Below are 19350 nucleotides of genomic sequence, written 5' to 3' on the forward strand. Positions count from 1 at the left end.
CGGTGATCGCTAACACAGAGCAGGGCTGCATTGTTTACACACAGCCCTGTTCTGTGTCAGTTCTCTGACAGCTTGTGAGAAGCTGCAGAGTTTCTCTCCCTCGATCAGCTCCCCCCTCCCTCCCCCCATCCAGTACACACCCCCGCCCCCTAGTAAAACACTCCCCTTACACTGCAAATTCTAAAAATGTTAACCCCTTCCTCCCCAGTGACATTAGTACAGTTTCAGTGGTTTTTTTTCACTGATCACTGTATTGGTGTCACTGGGGATGTCAGTGACCCCAAGTCAGTTCCCCCCCCCCAGTGTCAAAATGTCCACTGCTGTCCCGCAGTCCTGCCATAAGTCGCCGGTCGCCGCCATATGTCGCTGATTGACGCCAAAAGTCGCTGATCGGCGCCATTATTAGTATAAATAAAAATTAAAAATTCCAGTATCTTTCCCGCCATTTGTAAACGCTATAACTTTCACGTAAACCAATTAATTTACACGTATTTGGATTTTTTTTTAGCAAAGACATGTCGCAGAATGCATTTTGGCAGAAATTTATGACTAAATTTGATTTTTGCATTTTTTTTTACTGGACATGTTTTATAGCAAAAAGTCCAAAATATTGTTTTTTTTTCCTCAAAATTGTCAGCCTTTTTTTTATAGCGCAAAAAATAAAAACCGCACAGGCGATCAAATACCACCGAAAGAAAGCTCAATTTGTGGGGAAAAAAAGGATGTAAATTTAATTTATGTACCGTATTGCATGACCGCGCAATTGTCCGTTAAACTTGCACAGCGCTGTATAGCATAAAAATGGCGTAAATTGCAGTATTTATACCATAGTTTGTAGACGCTATAACTTCCACACAAAGCAATCAATATACACTTATTGGGATTTTTTATTACCAAAAACATGGAGCAGAATACATTTTGGCCTAAATTTATAACCAACTTTGAGTTTACTATATATTTTTTATAGCTGAAAGTAAAAAATATTGTTTTTCTTCAACATTTTTGTTTATAGCGTGAAAAATAAAAAGCACACAGGTGATCAAATTACACCGAAAGAAAGCTCTATTTGTGTGAAAAAAAGGATGTACATTTCGATTGGGTGCAGCATTGCATGACTGCGCAATTATCAGTTGAATTAGTGCAGCGCCGAGTAGCAAAAAGAGGCCTGGTCATTAAGGGGGGTAAATCCTCAGGTGCTCAAGTGGTTAAGGGGGGTAAATCAGGATGGCAAGTGGTTAAGAACGATACGATTTTTCTGTGATTGTAACGCAACAAAAACATTCAGCAATTGCGAAAAAATGCATGGGAAAAAAATCACCTGCAGCTCATTGCCCAAAGTGGTACAGGAGCTTCTTTGGCGCAAAAAACATGAATGGGCTGGCCTATCCCACAACACACAGTGAATCACGCAAAATAATTGGGATTGGGATTGTGCTTTCCTACTACATGAAGTGTGAACAGGAAGTTAGATGCAAGAGACTACTAACATATTATAATCAATCTAGTCTCCATTCATATCCAGCGATTTGGGATCATAAGCAGAATCACTGCGATTCTGCCTGCAATTCCAAATTGCACTGTAGTTGTGGCAAAAACTTTTCGATGCCAATCATTTTTAATGACACCTCAAGCTTACTGCGGTTTTGTCCTGATTGTGCAGCAATCTCAGCAAACCACTTTACTCATAGCTTGCCACCCAAAGAAGCTCCTGCTCCTTTATGGGTGACAAGCCTCGTGCGATGTCACGTGACATTCATGGCAAAACGTAAAAAAGAATGGCACCTAAACACACGTGTTGCATTTTTCCATGATTGCAGTGTGATTTGAAATCGCAGGCAGAATTGCAGCGATTCCACCTGCGATCCTAAACCACCAAAATGAGACTTTAGTGCTTGTTTACACTAGCAGTTGAGAGCGGTAAAACCTTGTGGTTGAGTTGAATTTTTTATTGCCCCCGCCCAACCACTCCCCCTTTTGCTGAAGAGACAGCAGCTGGGGTGTACACATGGTGCTGCTGCAACACTCTGCTTCTGTACACATATCGCTCTTCAGACAGCAAAGCAGGTGTAAATAAGCCAATAAAGAAATCGCTCCTCATATGTCATACCTGTCTTACAGCATGCCAAATAATATTGATACACTGCAAAACACAGGGAGCTCTTAGAGGTTTATATGTACAGTGGATATAAAAAGTCTACACACCCCTGTTAAAATGTCAGGTTTCTGTGATGTAAAAAATGAGACAAAGATAAATCTTTTCAGAACTTTTTCCACCTTAAATGCAACCTATAAACTGTACAACTCAGTTGAACAACAAACTGAAATATTTTAGGTGGAGGGAAGTAAAAATAAAAAAACTAAAATAATATGGTTGTATAAGTGTGCACACCCTTAAACGAATACTTTGTTGAAGCACCTTTTGATTTTATTACAGCACTAAGTCTTTTTGGGTATGAGTCTATCAGCATGGTGCATCTTGACTTGGCAATGTTTGCCCACTCTTCCTTGCAAAAACACTTCAAATCTGTCAGATTGTGAGGGCATCTTCTCTGCACAGCCCTCTTCAGATCACCCCTCAGATTTTCAATCAGATTCAGGTTTGACCTCTGGCTGGGCTGTTCCAAAACTTAAATTTTCTTCTAGTGAAGCCATTCCTTTCTTGATTTGGATGTATGCTTTGAGTCTTTGTCATGCTGAAAGATGAAGTTCCTCTTCATGTTCAGATTTCTAGCAGCAACCTGAAGGTTTTGTGCCAATATTGACTGTTATTTGGAACTGTTCATAATTCCCTCTACCTTGACTGACTAAGGCCCCAGTTCCAACTGAAGAAAAACAGCCCCAAAGCATGATGCTGCCACCACATTGCTTCACTGTGGGTATGGTGTTCTTTTTGTGATGCGCAGTGATATTTTTGCGCCACACATATCTTTTGGAATTTTGCCAAAAAGTTCAACCTTGGTTTCATCAGATCATAACACATTTTCCCACATGCTTTTGGGAGACTTCCAATGTGTTTTTGCAAAATTTAGCCGGGTTTGGATGTTTTCCTTCGTAAGAAAAGGATTCCATCTTGCCACTCTACCCCATAGCCCAGACATATGAAGAATATGGGAGATTGTTGTCACATGTGCACACAGTCAGTACTTGCTAGATATTCCTGCAGCTCCTTTAATGTTGGTGTAGACCTCTTGGTAGCCTCCCAGACCAGTTTACTTCTCTTCTTTTGTTCAATTTTGGAGGGATGTCCAGTAAAGGTCACTGTTTCACCCTCTTCATTGCCTTTTTTAACTCCTAAAACTCCGTTTTGCTGTGTGCTCCACTATGTTCTCCATTCCCTCCTCCACCGGAGGGGGGTCAGGGTGGTGCAGCTTGCATTTCGCACTAGACAGATGACCTTGAGCAGGCACAGGGCCAAACAACTGTAAGGTAGACATATCAAGGAAATAATGAAACAAATAATTGACCAGTAAGGCAAAAACACCCAAAGAAGTAAAATGAGAGCCCACAAAGGCGTGGTTCACACCAATGCAATTTGCGTTTTGTCCTTTTTGCGGTGTGTTTTGCTTTTTTCACGGCCGTTTTTGATACTTTTTTAATGCGTTTTTGCTTCTTTTTTTTTGGGGTTCAACTTGTTGATGTGCAGACTAAAAACGCAAAACGCATCAAAAATATGTCACATGTTTTCTGCAGCATCTCCATTGAGGTCTATTGAATCAAAAAAGCAACATTTTGTGTTTTTAGAAAAGTCCTTGACCTTCTCCAACACCCAGCGGCTCAAAAAAGCATAGATGTGAACGTTTCCCATAGGAAACCATGTTAAATGGGCCGTAGTGCATTTCTGCAAAAAGCACTAAAAACGCATTGGTGTGAACCAGGCCTTACAAGTAAAACATATATATATACACAGTATATAAAGAGGTAAATAAAAGCACACCAAAGTGGAAAAACATCTGTACCTCCACTTCTGTACTTTTGGCCCAGGGGAAAGTACAACCCATAGGTCCATGGTGCAGCTACTCAGCCCCCCTCCAGCTCTCCCTCTTCCTGCCTCCTCCTGATCCCCACCTGCCACTTTCGTCATTCATCTAAATCTAGATCTAAATCTAGATCTAAATTTAGAGAACTCTTTAATCTCATACCTACAAAATACTGCATAATTACTGTGCTGAGTGAGACACTCACTTACATAAACGTGCATTTAATTTAAAAATCCTGCCATGTATATACTCAGATACAGTCAGGGGCTAAGGAATACTTTGTTGCCAGTACTCAAAGTATATTTAGTCCCCTTTTATATTAGATGTCCCCCCTTCACATCTGGATTTTTCCTATACATCAGGATTAGAGATGAGCGAAGTATTCAAAAATTCGATTCGACTGATTCGGCGAATTCGTGGAAAAATTTTGATTCGAGTCGAATATATTCGCTGCGAATTTAACTTATAAAAGGGTGTTTCTAGGCTTCAGAGAGACTTTATATTAGTGCAGAACACTGTACCTTTAATTTAAATGCCCTTGGAGTATGCTGGGGAAGAGAAATAATACTGACAGTCAGTATGACATGCAGATGAGTGCCGTCGATCTTAGAATCACCGCACACTTCACTCATTTGGGCAGTCACGGGGCCAAAACCAGAGTGTGGAGCCACAGTGTGGCGGTGGAGGCAGCAGCAATGGGAGGCCATACAGCACCCTATGACAAAAATGGAAACCACCAGCAGTGTGAGGAGACCTGAAAGTGGCACATGGCAGAGTGTGGCGATGGAGACAGCAGCAATGGGAGACCGTACAGGGACCCATGACACACTCTGGACCTGGCAGCAGCATGAGGAGGCGGTACAGGGGCCCATGACAGATTACGGGCCTGGCAGCAGCATGAGGAATTGGTACGGGGGCCCATGGCAGATTACGGGCCTGGCAGCAGCAATGGGAGGCCGTACAGGGACCCATGACACACTCTGGACCTGGCAGCAGCATGGGGAGGCGGTACAGGGGCGCATGACAGATTACGAGCCTGGCAGCAGCAACTTGGACAGGAGGACGTTCAGCTTCTGCACCGTCGGGTGCGTGCTCGCAAACTGTTGTCTCTTGGAAACGGATTCCAAGAAAGACTGCTGACGGAATCCGTGAAGAGGAGTAGCAGGAGAAGGAGCATCTGAACGAGCGGAATATGCCAACAAGCAACAACAGGGGCCCATGACAGATTACGGGCCTGGCAGCAGCATGAGGAGTCGGTACGGGGGCCCATGGCAGATTAGGAGCCTGGCAGCAGCTATGGGAGGCCCGTAATCTGCCAGCACCCTATGACAAAAAATGGAACCCACCAGCAGTGTGAGGAGACCTGAAAGTGGCACATGGCAGAGTGTGGCGATGGAGACAGCAGCAATGGGAGGCCGTACAGGGACCCATGAGAGACTCTGGACCTGGCAGCAGCATGAGGAGGCGGTATAGGGGCCCATGGCAGATTAGGGGCCTGGCAGCAGCTATAGGAGGCCCGTAATCTGCCAGCACCCTATGTCAAAAAATTGAACACACCAGCAGTGTGAGGAGACCTGAAAGTGGCACATGGCATGAGACACTGTGGACCTGGCAGCAGCATGAGGAGGCGGTACAGGGGCCCATGGCAGATTAGGGGCCTGGCAGCAGCTATGGGAGGCCCGTAATCTGCCAGCACCCTATGTCAAAAAATTCAACACACCAGCAGTGTGAGGAGACCTGAAAGTGGCACATGGCATGAGACACTGTGGACCTGGCAGCAGCATGAGGAGGCGGTACAGGGGCCCATGGCAGATTAGGGGCCTGGCAGCAGCTATAGGAGGCCCGTAATCTGCCAGCACCCTATGACAAAAAATGGAACACACCAGCAGTGTGAGGAGACCTGAAAGTGGCACATGGCAGAGTGTGGCGATGGAGACAGCAGCAATGGGAGGCCGTACAGGGACCCATGAGAGACTCTGGACTTGGCAGCAGCATGAGGAGGCGGTATAGGGGCCCATGGCAGATTAGGGGCCTGGCAGAAGCTATGGGAGGCCCGAAATCTGCCAGCACCCTATGTCAAAAAATTCAACACACCAGCAGTGTGAGGAGACCTGAAAGTGGCACATAGCATGAGACACTGTGGACCTGGCAGCAGCATGAGGAGGCGGTACAGTGGCCCATGGCAGATTAGGGGCCTGGCAGCAGCTATGGGAGGCCCGTAATCTGCCAGCACCCTATGTCAAAAAATTGAACACACCAGCAGTGTGTGAGGAGACCTGAAAGTGGCACATGGCAGAGTGTGGCGATGGAGACAGCAGCAATGGGAGGCCGTACAGGGACCCATGACAGACTCTGGACCTGGCAGCAGCATGAGGAGGCGGTATAGGGGCCCATGGCAGATTAGGGGCCTGGCAGCAGCTATAGGAGGCCCGTAATCTGCCAGCACCCTATGTCAAAAAATTAAACACACCAGCAGTGTGAGGAGACCTGAAAGTGGCACATGGCATGAGACACTGTGGACCTGGCAGCAGCATGAGGAGGCGGTACAGGGGCCCATGGCAGATTAGGGGCCAGGCAGCAGCTATAGGAGGCCCGTAATCTGCCAGCACCCTATGACAAAAAATGGAACACACCAGCAGTGTGAGGAGACCTGAAAGTGGCACATGGCAGAGTGTGGCGATGGAGACAGCAGCAATGGGAGGCTGTACAGGGACCCATGAGAGACTCTGGACCTGGCAGCAGCATGAGGAGGCAGTATAGGGGCCCATGGCAGATTAGGGGCCTGGCAGCAGCTATGGGAGGCCCGTAATCTGCCAGCACCCTATGTCAAAAAATTGAACACACCAGCAGTGTGTGAGGAGACCTGAAAGTGGCACATGGCAGAGTGTGGCGATGGAGACAGCAGCAATGGGAGGCCGTACAGGGACCCATGAGAGACTCTGGACCTGGCAGCAGCATGAGGAGGCGGTATAGGGGCCCATGGCAGATTAGGGGCCTGGCAGCAGCTATGGGAGGCCCGTAATCTGCCAGCATCCTATGTCAAAAAATTGAACACACCAGCAGTGTGTGAGGAGACCTGAAAGTGGCACATGGCAGAGTGTGGCGATGGAGACAGCAGCAAAGGGAGGCCGTACAGGGACCCATGAGAGACTCTGGACCAGGCAGCAGCATGAGGAGGCGGTACAGGGGCCCATGGCAGATTAGGGGCCTGGCAGCAGCTATAGGAGGCCCGTAATCTGCCAGCACCCTATGACAAAAAATGGAACACACCAGCAGTGTGAGGAGACCTGAAAGTGGCACATGGCAGAGTGTGGCTGAGGAGACCTGAAAGTGGCACATGGCAGAGTGTGGCGATGGAGACAGCAGCAATGGGAGGCCGTACAGGGACCCATGAGAGACTCTGGACCTGGCAGCAGCATGAGGAGGCGGTATAGGGGCCCATGGCAGATTAGGGGCCTGGCAGCAGCTATGGGAGGCCCGTAATCTGCCAGTACCCTATGTCAAAAAATTCAACACACCAGCAGTGTGTGAGGAGACCTGAAAGTGGCACATGGCAGAGTGTGGCGATGGAGACAGCAGCAATGGGAGGCCGTACAGGGACCCATGAGAGACTATGGACCTGGCAGCAGCATGAGGAGGCGGTATAGGGGCCCATGGCAGATTAGGGGCCTGGCAGCAGCTATGGGAGGCCCGTAATCTGCCAGCACCCTATGACAAAAAATGGAACACACCAGCAGTGTGAGTAGACCTGAAAGTGGCACATGGCAGGGGCATGATTAATGGCGGATTTAATCAGTTGTGTCAGGAACTGGTGGTTTGAAATCCAGACTAATCCACGCCTGATTCATTTTCACAAACGTGAGTCTCTCCACACTTTGGGTGGACAGTCGTGTCCTCCGCGGAGTTACAATACCTCCTGCCGCACTAAACACGCGCTCCGATGCCACGCTACTGGCCGGGCATGACAGCCTTTCAAGGGCAAATTCAGCTAGTTGGGGCCAAAGGTCAAGTTTCGTTGCCCAGTAGTCAAGGGGATTGTCTACCTCGGTTGGCAGGGTGCTGTCCAAGTAGGCCCAAGCCTGTTGTTTGAGGTCCTGCTCCAGGTCCACCTGATGCTGCTGCTGCTGCGGCTGGTTAGTAGTTTCCTCACTGCGCTGGTGAAGAAAGCTACTCATCATCGACTGCAGACTGAGGCAGCCGCTGCTGGTGGAGCTACCACTGCTCCTACCACCCCACCCCTCCCCTGCTGCCATGGCAGCGGAACGCGAGCGCACAGGGCCCACAGTGTCTGAGGATGGACGTTGGCGCAGAAAGGCAGAGACCAACTGACTACATAGGTGGTTTTTATAGTACGTTATTTTGGCCTCCCTCTCAGCAGGTGTGAAAAAGGCCACCATTTTTGAACGGTAGCGAGGGTCCAACAAGGTGGACAGCCAAAAGTCATCCCTCTATCTGATGGTTATTATTCGGCTGTCGCTACGCAAGCAACCGAGCATGCTATGGGCCATTTGTGCCAAGGAATGCGAGGGACTCCCTGCCTCCATCTCCACAGCATACTGCCACGGTGCGTCTGGGTCCTCTGTCTCCTCCTCCTCCTCCTCTACCACATGCTTCTGCTCCTCCACTCCTGTCCGCTGAGTGGAAAAACCACCCATTTCACTCAATAATTCCTGAGCACAAATGTCCTCCTCTACCTCCTCCTCTTCTTCCTGTCCTGCCCCCACAGGGGTCATGTGGCGTTTAGATCTGTGCGCCACGTCTACCGCACCCTGACCAGCCATTGTTAACAGCATTTGTTCCAAGACGTGCAACAGAGGAATGACGTTGTTCATCCCATAGTCCTGCCGACTCACGAATAGCGTGGCCTCCTCAAAGGGCCTGAGCAAGCGGCAGGTGTCACGCATGAGCTGCCAATGGCTGACATCGAAGTTACACAGGGGAGTACCTTTATCCGCTTGTAACATCAGGAAATCGGTGATGGCCTTTCGCTGTTCGTAAAGGCGGTCTAACATGTGTAGGGTTGAATTCCACCTTGTTGCAACGTCGCAGATCAGGCGATGCTGTGGAATTCCGTTCTGCCGCTGCAGCTCAAGGAGGGTGTGCTTTGCGGTGTAGGAATGGCTGAAATGCATGCAAAGTTTACGTGACATTTTAAGGATGTCTTGCAGTGGGATGGTGGATTTTAGGAACCGCTTGACAACCAGATTGAACACGTGAGCCATGCATGGCGCATGGCACAACCTTCCTTGACGCAGAGCAGACACCATGTTCTTTCCGTTGTCGGTCAACATGGTTCCGATTTTGAGTTTGCGCGGAGACAGCCATCTGTCGATTTCTCTGTTCATTACACTGAGAAGTTCCTCCCCTGTGTGACTACGTTCGCCAAGGCATACCAGGTGCAGCACACCTTGACACCGCTGCGCCCTGCACATGTGATATGCCGGTCGGGTAATGGGACTTGGCACGGGGGTGGCGGCTGAGGACACGAAGGAAGAAGAGGTGGTAGAGGCGGACATGTTTTGTGGACCAAGGACGTGCAAACGTGGAGGCAAAAGCGGCGTGACCTGTCCAAGTTGCTGGTGCGGCTGTGACGGCACCACGTTCACCCAGTGGGCCGTAAATGACATGTACTGTCCCTGACCGTAGTTACAGCTCCACACGTCGGCGCTGCCGTGCACTTTGGCAGAGACCGACATGCTTAAAGACTGGCCCACCATCTCTTCTACATGTGAATGCAGGGCTGGCACTGCCTTTTTGGCGAAGAAATGACGGCTTGGCACTCTCCACCGCGGCGCGGCACAAGCCATCATTTCTCGGAAAGGTGCTGAGTCCACCACTTGGAAAGGGAGGGACTGCAGCACCAGCAACTTGGACAGGAGGACGTTCAGCTTTTGCACCGTCGGGTGCGTGCTCGCAAACTGTTGTCTCTTGGAAACGGATTCCAAGAAAGACTGCTGACGGAATCCGTGAACAGGAGTAGCAGGAGAAGGAGCATCTGAATGAGCGGAAGATGGCAACGAGCGACAACTCCCCTCAGCAGAGGTGTTGGAGCCTTGACTGGCTGATAGAGGGCGATTGACATCGGGTGACGGAGCAAGTAACGGAGCGGGTGATGGAGCGGGGGCTGGGGCGGGCAGAACCGCCGTATCTTTATCACGGTTTTCCCAGGCCACCAAATGGCGACGCTGCATATGCTGCCGCAACACTGTAGTCCCAACATGAGCCCCCTGGCCACGCTTGACTTTCTGGCCACATAGTCGACATACGGCTACGTTTACTTCCTCGGGCGGCTTGACAAAAAATTGCCACACCGCCGAGTAGGAAACTTTGCCCCCGATACTCCTCACTGGCTGACTGCTGCTTCCTCCGTGCACACCGGCACCACTACTGGCCGTGGTGGTAGGCTGCAGTGGAGCTGGTGCTGTACTCCGTGGCCTTTTGCCTCCACTGACACTGCTGCGACCCTGCTGCCTCCTGGGCAACCCACCGACTGTTTTGCTCGCTGCCAAGCTGCCACCCTCTTCTCCTGATGATGCGGAAGCAATAGCCTGATGACGACGAGGCTGCCAAGTGCGATCAGCCTCCTCATCATCAATTAGGGTCTCCGCCTCACTACTAGCCCCCTCGGCTGCGTGTGGGTCAGGAGACAGACCTGTCTCTAGACCGGCTACCGAGCCACTCTCCTCGCCACTACTTCTTCGCCTGGCTGCTGAAGAGGCGGATGTCTCCCCCCGTTCCTGACCGCCCTCTGTTTGCTCTTCCGCACTGTACAGTGGGGCTGAGCCCACAGCATGCGATACTTCGCTTGGTGAGGGAACACCAAAGGACAGGGGCAGGTAGAGGACACGTGATTTCAGTGGGCTTGGTCCCGGGCCATGCCAACTAACGGTTGTGTCTGACGTACCCACCGACCGTTGGCTGTAGGTGTCAGAGGTGACCTGGGAAGAGGAAGACGACCGAGCCAACCAATCAATGACGGCAGGGTTGTCGGTGGAGACACGACCGCTGGATGACACCGGGAGCACTGGCCTCTGGCTGCGAATAGTGCTGCCTCGACCCCTTCCTCTGCTGCCACGTCTGCTCGCTCCTAAAACATTGCCTCCTCTGCCACTCCTCTGCATGTTGTCTGACATACTCTTTAATTAAACGATTCTGTGTCCCTGAGTAACAATTCTGTGTCTGTCCCTGAGTAACAATTCTGTGTCCCTGAGTAACGTTTCTGTGGCCCTAAGTAACAGTTCTGTGGCCCTCAGTAACAATTCTGTGTCCCTCAGTAACAATTCTGTGTCCCTCAGTAACAATTCTGTGTCTGTCCCTCAGTAACAATTCTGTGTCCCTGAGTAACAATTCTGTGTCCCTGAGTAACAATTCTGTGTCCCTGAGTAACAATTCTGTGTCTGTCCCTGAGTAACAATTCTGTGGCCCTAAGTAACGTTTCTGTGGCCCTAAGTAACGTTTCTGTGGCCCTAAGTAACGTTTCTGTGGCCCTCAGTAACAATTCTGTATCCCTCAGTAACAATTCTGTGTCTGTCCCTGAGTAACAATTCTGTGTCCCTAAGTAACAATTCTGTGTCCCTAAGTAACAATTCTGTGTCCCTGAGTAACAATTCTGTGTCCCTCAGTAACAATTCTGTGTCCCTCAGTAACAATTCTGTGTCCCTGAGTAACAATTCTGTGTCCCTGAGTAACAATTCTGTGTCTGTCCCTGAGTAAGAATTCTGTGGCCCTAAGTAACGTTTCTGTGGCCCTCAGTAACAATTCTGTATTCCTCAGTAACAATTCTGTGTCCCTCAGTAACAATTCTGTGTCCCTGAGTAACAATTCTGTGTCCCTGAGTAACAATTCTGTGTCTGTCCCTGAGTAACAATTCTGTGGCCCTAAGTAACGTTTCTGTGGCCCTAAGTAACGTTTCTGTGGCCCTCAGTAACAATTCTGTATCCCTCAGTAACAATTCTGTGTCTGTCCCTGAGTAACAATTCTGTGTCCCTAAGTAACAATTCTGTGTCCCTAAGTAACAATTCTGTGGCCCTAAGTAAAGTTTCTGTGGCCCTAAGTAACGTTTCTGTGGCCCTAAGTAACGTTTCTGTGGCCCTCAGTAACAAATCTGTGTCCCTCAGTAACAATTCTGTGTCTGTCCCTAAGTAACAATTCTGTGGCCCTAAGTAACGTTTCTGTGGCCCTAAGTAACGGTTCTGTGGCCCTAAGTAACGGTTCTGTGGCCCTCAATAACAATTCTGTGTCTGTCCCTAAGTAACAATTCTGTGGCCCTAAGTAACGATTCTGTGGCCCTCAGTAACAAATCTGTGTCCCTCAGTAACAATTCTGTGTCCCTCAGTAACAATTCTGTGTCTGTCCCTAAGTAACAATTCTGTGGCCCTAAGTAACGTTTCTGTGGCCCTAAGTAACGATTCTGTGGCCCTCAGTAACGATTCGGTGTCCCTCAGTAACAATTCTGTGTCTGTCGCTAAGTAACAATTCTGTGGCCCTAAGTAACGATTCTGTGGCCCTCAGTAACAAATCTGTGTCCCTCAGTAACAATTCTGTCTGTCCCTAAGTAACGTTTCTGTGGCCCTAAGTAACGTTTCTGTGGCCCTAAGTAACGATTCTGTGGCCCTCAGTAACAATTCTGTATCCCTCAGTAACAATTCTGTCTGTCCCTGAGTAACAATTCTGTGTCCCTAAGTAACGTTTCTGTGGCCCTAAATAACGATTCTGTGGCCCTAAGTAACGTTTCTGTGTCCCTAAGTAACGTTTCTGTGGCCCTAAGTAACGTTTCTGTGGCCCTAAGTAACGTTTCTGTGGCCCTAAGTAACGTTTCTGTGGCCCTCAGTAACAATTCTGTGTCCCTCAATAACAATTCTGTGTCTGTCCCTAAGTAACAATTCTGTGGCCCTAAGTAACGATTCTGTGGCCCTCAGTAACAAATCTGTGTCCCTCAGTAACAATTCTGTGTCTGTCCCTAAGTAACAATTCTGTGGCCCTAAGTAACGTTTCTGTGGCCCTAAGTAACGGTTCTGTGGCCCTCAGTAACAATTCTGTGTCCCTCAATAACTATTCTGTGTCTGTCCCTAAGTAACAATTCTGTGGCCCTAAGTAACGTTTCTGTGGCCCTAAGTAACGATTCTGTGGCCCTCAGTAACAAATCTGTGTCCCTCACTAACAATTCTGTGTCTGTCCCTAAGTAACAATTCTGTGGCCCTAAGTAACGATTCTGTGGCCCTCAGTAACAAATCTGTGTCCCTCAGTAACAATTCTGTGTCTGTCCCTAAGTAACAATTCTGTGGCCCTAAGTAACGTTTCTGTGGCCCTAAGTAACGATTCTGTGGCCCTCAGTAACAAATCTGTGTCCCTCAGTAACAATTCTGTGTCTGTCCCTAAGTAACAATTCTGTGGCCCTAAGTAACGATTCTGTGGCCCTCAGTAACAAATCTGTGTCCCTCAGTAACAATTCTGTGTCTGTCACTAAGTAACAATTCTGTGGCCCTAAGTAACGTTTCTGTGGCCCTAAGTAACGATTCTGTGGCCCTCAGTAACAATTCTGTATCCCTCAGTAACAATTCTGTCTGTCCCTGAGTAACAATTCTGTGTCCCTAAGTAACGTTTCTGTGGCCCTAACTAACGATTCTGTGGCCCTAAGTAAACGTTTCTGTGGCCCTATGTAACGTTTCTATGGCCCTAAGTAACGATTCTGTGGCCCTAACTAACGTTTCTCTGTCCCTAACTCTCTCCCTGCATACAGCCAGGTCTGCCTCTGTTGAATGACTGGAGGCAAATGGAGAATTCTAAAATGGCCGCCATTTGTAGCTCGACCATTACACTGTGCTGGCTGGCTGGCTGCTGATTGGCTAATGCGATCACATGTCATGAATGAATGCATTATGGGTCAGCGCGCCTTGTCTGCGCGCCTTCCCAGATATCCCCACTCCGTCGCCGCACATGTCGCCGCTATTTTAGGAAAAATTTCGATTCGCGCATCCGAAGTCTGCTTATTTTCGGATTCGACGCGAATCGAAATTTTCCTAATATTCGAAACGAATTCCACTTCGCCTACTTCGATTCGCTCATCTCTAATCAGGATCTCCTACTTAGCATCAGGTGTCCCTTCACATGAGCAGTGGCCCCTTAAATCAGGAGCCCCCTTTAATCAAGGACCCCCTTTACATCAGGAGTCACCCTTTCACATCAGAGTTCCCTTTACTTCAGTAGTTCCCCTTACATCTGGAGTCCTCCCTTTACATCAGGAGTTCCCTACTTAGCATTAAGAGTTCTCCTTTAACATCAGAGTCCCCCTTTACATCAGAGTTCTCCTTCACATCAGTAGTGGCTCTTTAAATCAAGAGCTCCCTTCACATCTGGATTTTTCCTATACATCAGGATCTCCTACTTAGCATCAGGTGTCCCTTCACATGAGCAGTGGCCCCTTAAATCAGGAGCCCCCTTTCATCAAGGACCCCCTTTACATCAGGAGTCACCCTTTCACATCAGAGTTCCCTTTACTTCAGTAGTTCCCCTTACATCTGGAGTCCTCCCTTTACATCAGGAGTTCCCTACTTAGCATCAAGAGTTCTCCTTTAACATCAGAGTCCCCCTTTACATCAGAGTTCTCCTTCACATCAGTAGTGGCCCTTTAAATCAAGAGCTCCCTTTACATCAGGAGCCTACCTTTAAATTGGGAGTCCTCTTCACATCAATAGACCCCCTTTCACATCAGGAGTCCCCCCCTGTAACATCAGGAGCTCCCTACTTACCATCAGGACTCCCCCTTTTACATCAGGAGCCCCTTAATTAACATCCTGAGTCTCCTTTTACATCTGAGTTCCTCTTTACATCAGAAGACCCCCCCCCCTTTTACATTAGGCGTTTCCCTTTGCATCACTAGTCCCTACTTTCATCAGGATTCTACGTTTCACATCAGAATCCATCTTTAACACAAGAGCCCTCCTTAAATCAATAGCCTCCTACTGAGCATCAGGTGTCCCCATTATGTCAGAATCCCTCTTTACATCAGAGGTCTCCCCCTTCACATTAGGAGTTCCCCTTTATTAGTAGAGCCCCGCCCCCCCCCCCCCCCCCCCCCCATTTATTATCAGGAGTTCCCCTGCACATCAGGAGTGGCCATTTAAATCAGGAGGCTCCATCACAAACTCTATACAGCAGCTGTTCTTGCATTCTAGTAAGTGTACGCCATCAGAAGCCCTGAAACTGCAGCCAATTACGAAAGGTCTACCTCTACCACTGTCACATAACGATATCAGAATTTCCTGATTAGTTGCAGTTCCAGAGCATCTAATTGGGTACACAACGACAGCCTAACTGCGGGATTGGCTGTCATTTCTCCTGCAGTGCGCCGCTATGAGGGAGAACAGTGAGTGGGGCAGCAAGGTGTGCAGGCGTTACTGCATGAATTGCAGTTCCTCTACATGACACCCACCCTATGCCTGTCCTGCTGCCCCTTGGCACCCCCATAGTAAACTGTGTTTACTATGCTTCAGTTTGTGAATGAACGGGAAGCTCTGTGCAGAGCTATTCCTGTCCATTCATTCTGTGCTGCTGCAGAGGTGGAGATTGAAGTCTGTGCCCTCATTCTCCTTTCTTTGTCTCAAAGGTGAAATATCAGAGGTCTGTTTATACCCCTGATATTTCACCAAAGCCCGCCAACAAGCCTCCTAAAAAAAAAAATTATAAAATAATGAAAAATTTAATTGCAAAAAAAAACAAAAAAAACAAAAATAAAAAACTACTGCCACCAGTGGCGAAACTACTAGGGCTGAAAAGGTCACATTTGCAACCGGGCCCTGGCATTCCACCACTGTGGTGGGACTCCAAATGAAGCAAGCTGAAGAGCCCCACCAAGCCACTGACATCCACCTGTCATTGGTCAAGCCTGGGAGAGGACATGACAGAGTGTGCGCAAAGCCTAAGGGAAGCAGTGCAGCCTTTTTATGGGGCATCAGAGTGGCCTGGGGGATCAATTGCCCCCTGGCCCCGTCCACTCCTGACTGGACTGGTTATAACTCTGACTCCTCTTCATGCTTACAGTTGTTCCTCACAGACTGCTTCAATTCAGATCAGCTAATAGTCTAATCCAACCCTCAGTTGATGCTAGGTACAGTTAAGCTTCGTGCACACAATGAGAATATCGGACAAATGATCGTCCATTTTTTCCGCTTGCTAGTCTCATATCGAAAATAAAGAGGTTACTAAAGTTACGAAAATTCTCGTACAACACAATATAACTTCAGAAGTGATTTAATATATTGTAAGGTACTCTTTTGTTTCTGAGCATGCATGGTCATGGTCTTCTGATTTTTTTCAGACGAATAATGTACTGATTAACCTTATGACACCGACCTCATGCATATATGCTGCCACTTGGGGTGGACCTTATCGCTGAGCAGCCCTGTTAAAACTACTTACTAGCACGGTAGCCAGTGGTGATCGGTAAGCTCCCAATCCAAACTTGTGATTGGAAGCTTTCCGATCATGTGACCGCTGTAACAGCCAATCACAGTGGCCACATGACCCAAAGGCCCACCTCCATCTCTCGGCTTTTAGAACCCTTATAGGGCCAGGAGGCGGTCAGCACCAAGGGGTTAAACAAACATCCTTCCCTCTGCTATCGTCCAAGAAAATTTCTTGTGCTTGTCCTTTCGTATATATTGTTGCATGAACTGTCATGATTGTGTACCAATGATCAGATTGTATTTTTTGTCTGATTTTCTAATCGCTTTAGTAAAAGAAGATGCCGCTCTCCCGGCCAGTCAACGTGACACAAGTATGGAGCGGTCTCGGCCTTCATGTTACTGCCAAGAATCCATACTCCCTAATGTTTTTCACCCTGCCCACCAGGGCAGGGTGGGAATCTGTAACACGATTAGGGTATTTTTATGCATAAGCAGCCGCTGGAAACTTGGGTATGTGACATGGACAAAACCGGTAAATAGTGTTGTGATGAAGTAAGAAAAGTGAAAAAAAAAAAAAAGATTAAGAGTAAGCAAAAAAAAAGAAGAAATATGTAAAAATAAAATAACAAAAAAAAAACAAAAGAACGCTGAAAAAAGAATAATTAATAAAGAGCATAAAAATTAAATAAAATAAAGATGAAAATATTTGAAAGAAAACTGGAAATAACTGAAATAGAAAAATGTTTGACGGGAGCGGTCGATGCTGCAAATCACAATAATCTTGAAAATGAAAAAAGAAAAAAATATTTGTGTGCGATACTTTACTTTAATGTAAAAAAATTTTATTGTGCCAAAGTGAGTTAAAAAAAACACTAAATAACTACATGGCTGTACGTCTGTCAGTGACAATCCTGGCAGTGGTGGTTCCCTGTCTATAGGAGTCATTCCTGTGAGCATTCAGCGCATGGAACACCTGATCCTGGATAGCCTGTTGTGAAATTGCACAAGAATCTTTCTGTGGTAAGCATTTCAGCACTGATGGAGTGAAGCAGGCTGTCCTAGGGCATACTGGCTTAATCTTTCCATGCTGAAACTTGCTAGTAGAGAGGCACATATACAATTGTTTGATTGGCGAGTACAAGTACTGATACTTTCAGTCAAGTACTCGCTGATACCGAGGCTTGTTATAGCCTGAGTTCACACAGGAGTGGTGCTGGGAACCTTCCTGCACCTATCCCATGCTGTGAGCAGAGAGTGGGAGAGAAAGACATGTGGGATGTATACACTGGTGTCGGCTATCAGGTGGAGGATGGAGGCAGATGTTCAGCTGTAGGACAGGAGAGAAAGCAACGGCTGACCAGTGCTGACCAATCAGAAGCTGTCTAGACCGTGCTGTCATCCCTGCACTGAGAACAGAGAAAGCTGCGGGGATTTGAAACTGCATGCGATTTGGACAGCAAATCACATTGACACAAATCGCACTGCAAAGTATCAGTTTGGGTATCAGGAGCATTTTCATGAGTACAGGTACCGATACTAATATTTGTATTGGTGTATCCCTACTTTCCAGGCATTAGTTAAATGCTCGGATAAGTGTTTAAATGTTGCAGAGGAGGAGATGATGAAAAGGGAGTTTCCACTCCCTGAAATTTGTGCTTTTATTATATAAATTCAAAAGTACCATTTATTTGAATGCCCCTGATAATTGGGCAACTATGTGGCAAATGAGGTTTAATGTTGATAAATGTTAAATCATGCACATGGGGCTTAGAAACATGCATGCATTAACTATTCTGTGAGAACATCTGGGCGAGTCAATGGTTGGGAAGGACCTGTGTGTTCTAGTAGATCATAGACTTGATAATAGCATGCAATGCAAAGCTGCAGTTTCTAAAGTTAGCAAAATACTTTTCTGTATTAAAATAGGTAGACTCCAGAGAGGGAAAGAGACATAATTTTTCCCTTGTACAAACTTTATCCAGGATATGCAGTTCAGTTTTCTGCACCAGTACACAGAAAGAAAATCAGAGAACTGGAGAAAGAGGACAACCAAACTGATAAGAAGCATTAAGGAGCTCAGCTATGAAGAAAGATTAGCAGAACTGAATGTATTGTCTCTTGAGAAGAAGCAATTAAGGGAGTATACTACCATGTATAATTTAGTGAACTTGGTGTTGAGTTAGTCACTTTAAGGTGACTAACAAGGTGACTACAAGGGTATACTATTTCTGTAGGAAAGAGACTTAACCTCTATATACAGAAAGGCGTCTTTACAGCAAGAACTATGAAAATGTGGCATGGACTCCCTCAACAACTAGTTCTGCCTAGCTCAGTAGATTGCTTTAAAAAAAGAGCAGATGAATTCCTAAAAACACAAAATAGAACCAAAGAATAATATTTATAGGCAATAATAGGTTGTTGATCCAGGGAATATCTGATTGCATTCTTAGGGATCAGGAAGGAATTTATTTTCTGCCACTGGAGCAAACTTGACCATGCTTTATATGTTTTTTTTTTGCCTTCCTCTGGATCAACTGTGGGTATAGAATTCTGTATATGTAGGCTTTCTATTTATTCTATTCCTTTTCTTTTGATTTAACTAAATTGTCTTTTTTTAACCTGACTAGCTACGTATGTAACTATGAATAGCAGAGGGCCTGCTAATTCTCAATGCCACCCATACAGCAAAACAAACCAGGTTTCACATGAAAACCTAACCCTTGAGAAAACATGACCCTCCCCCCACCCCCCCCCTCCCCCCACCGAACTCCATCCTGTTCTACAGCCAACCATGAAGTCAAAATTTGAAGTCCACTACCAAGGGATTTCATGTCACAGACAGATTCCAAGGAAAACTCTGAGGGGATGAAATGTAATAACTATTGACAAAAAGGTTAGCTGCATATTGCTGGTGCAAGAGTTATGGATGGAAGATGTTGTCTGCCCAAGTCAATCGTAGCAGGTGTTAG

The 19350-nt window shown here is 47.2% G+C and overlaps 1 protein-coding gene across 7 annotated transcripts in view; it reads left to right on the forward strand.

Annotated features, from left to right (window-relative positions):
* LOC149441903 (plasma protease C1 inhibitor-like) overlaps positions 1-19350 on the forward strand; it is a 565702-nt gene that overhangs the window by 481456 nt on the left and 64896 nt on the right. The gene's annotated exons all lie outside the window — the stretch shown is intronic.

The sequence above is a fragment of the Staurois parvus genome, unplaced genomic scaffold, assembly GCF_062004578.1.
Source record: "Staurois parvus isolate SC_StPar_1 unplaced genomic scaffold, SC_StPar_1.0 ptg000937l, whole genome shotgun sequence".
Taxonomy (NCBI): domain Eukaryota; kingdom Metazoa; phylum Chordata; class Amphibia; order Anura; family Ranidae; genus Staurois; species Staurois parvus.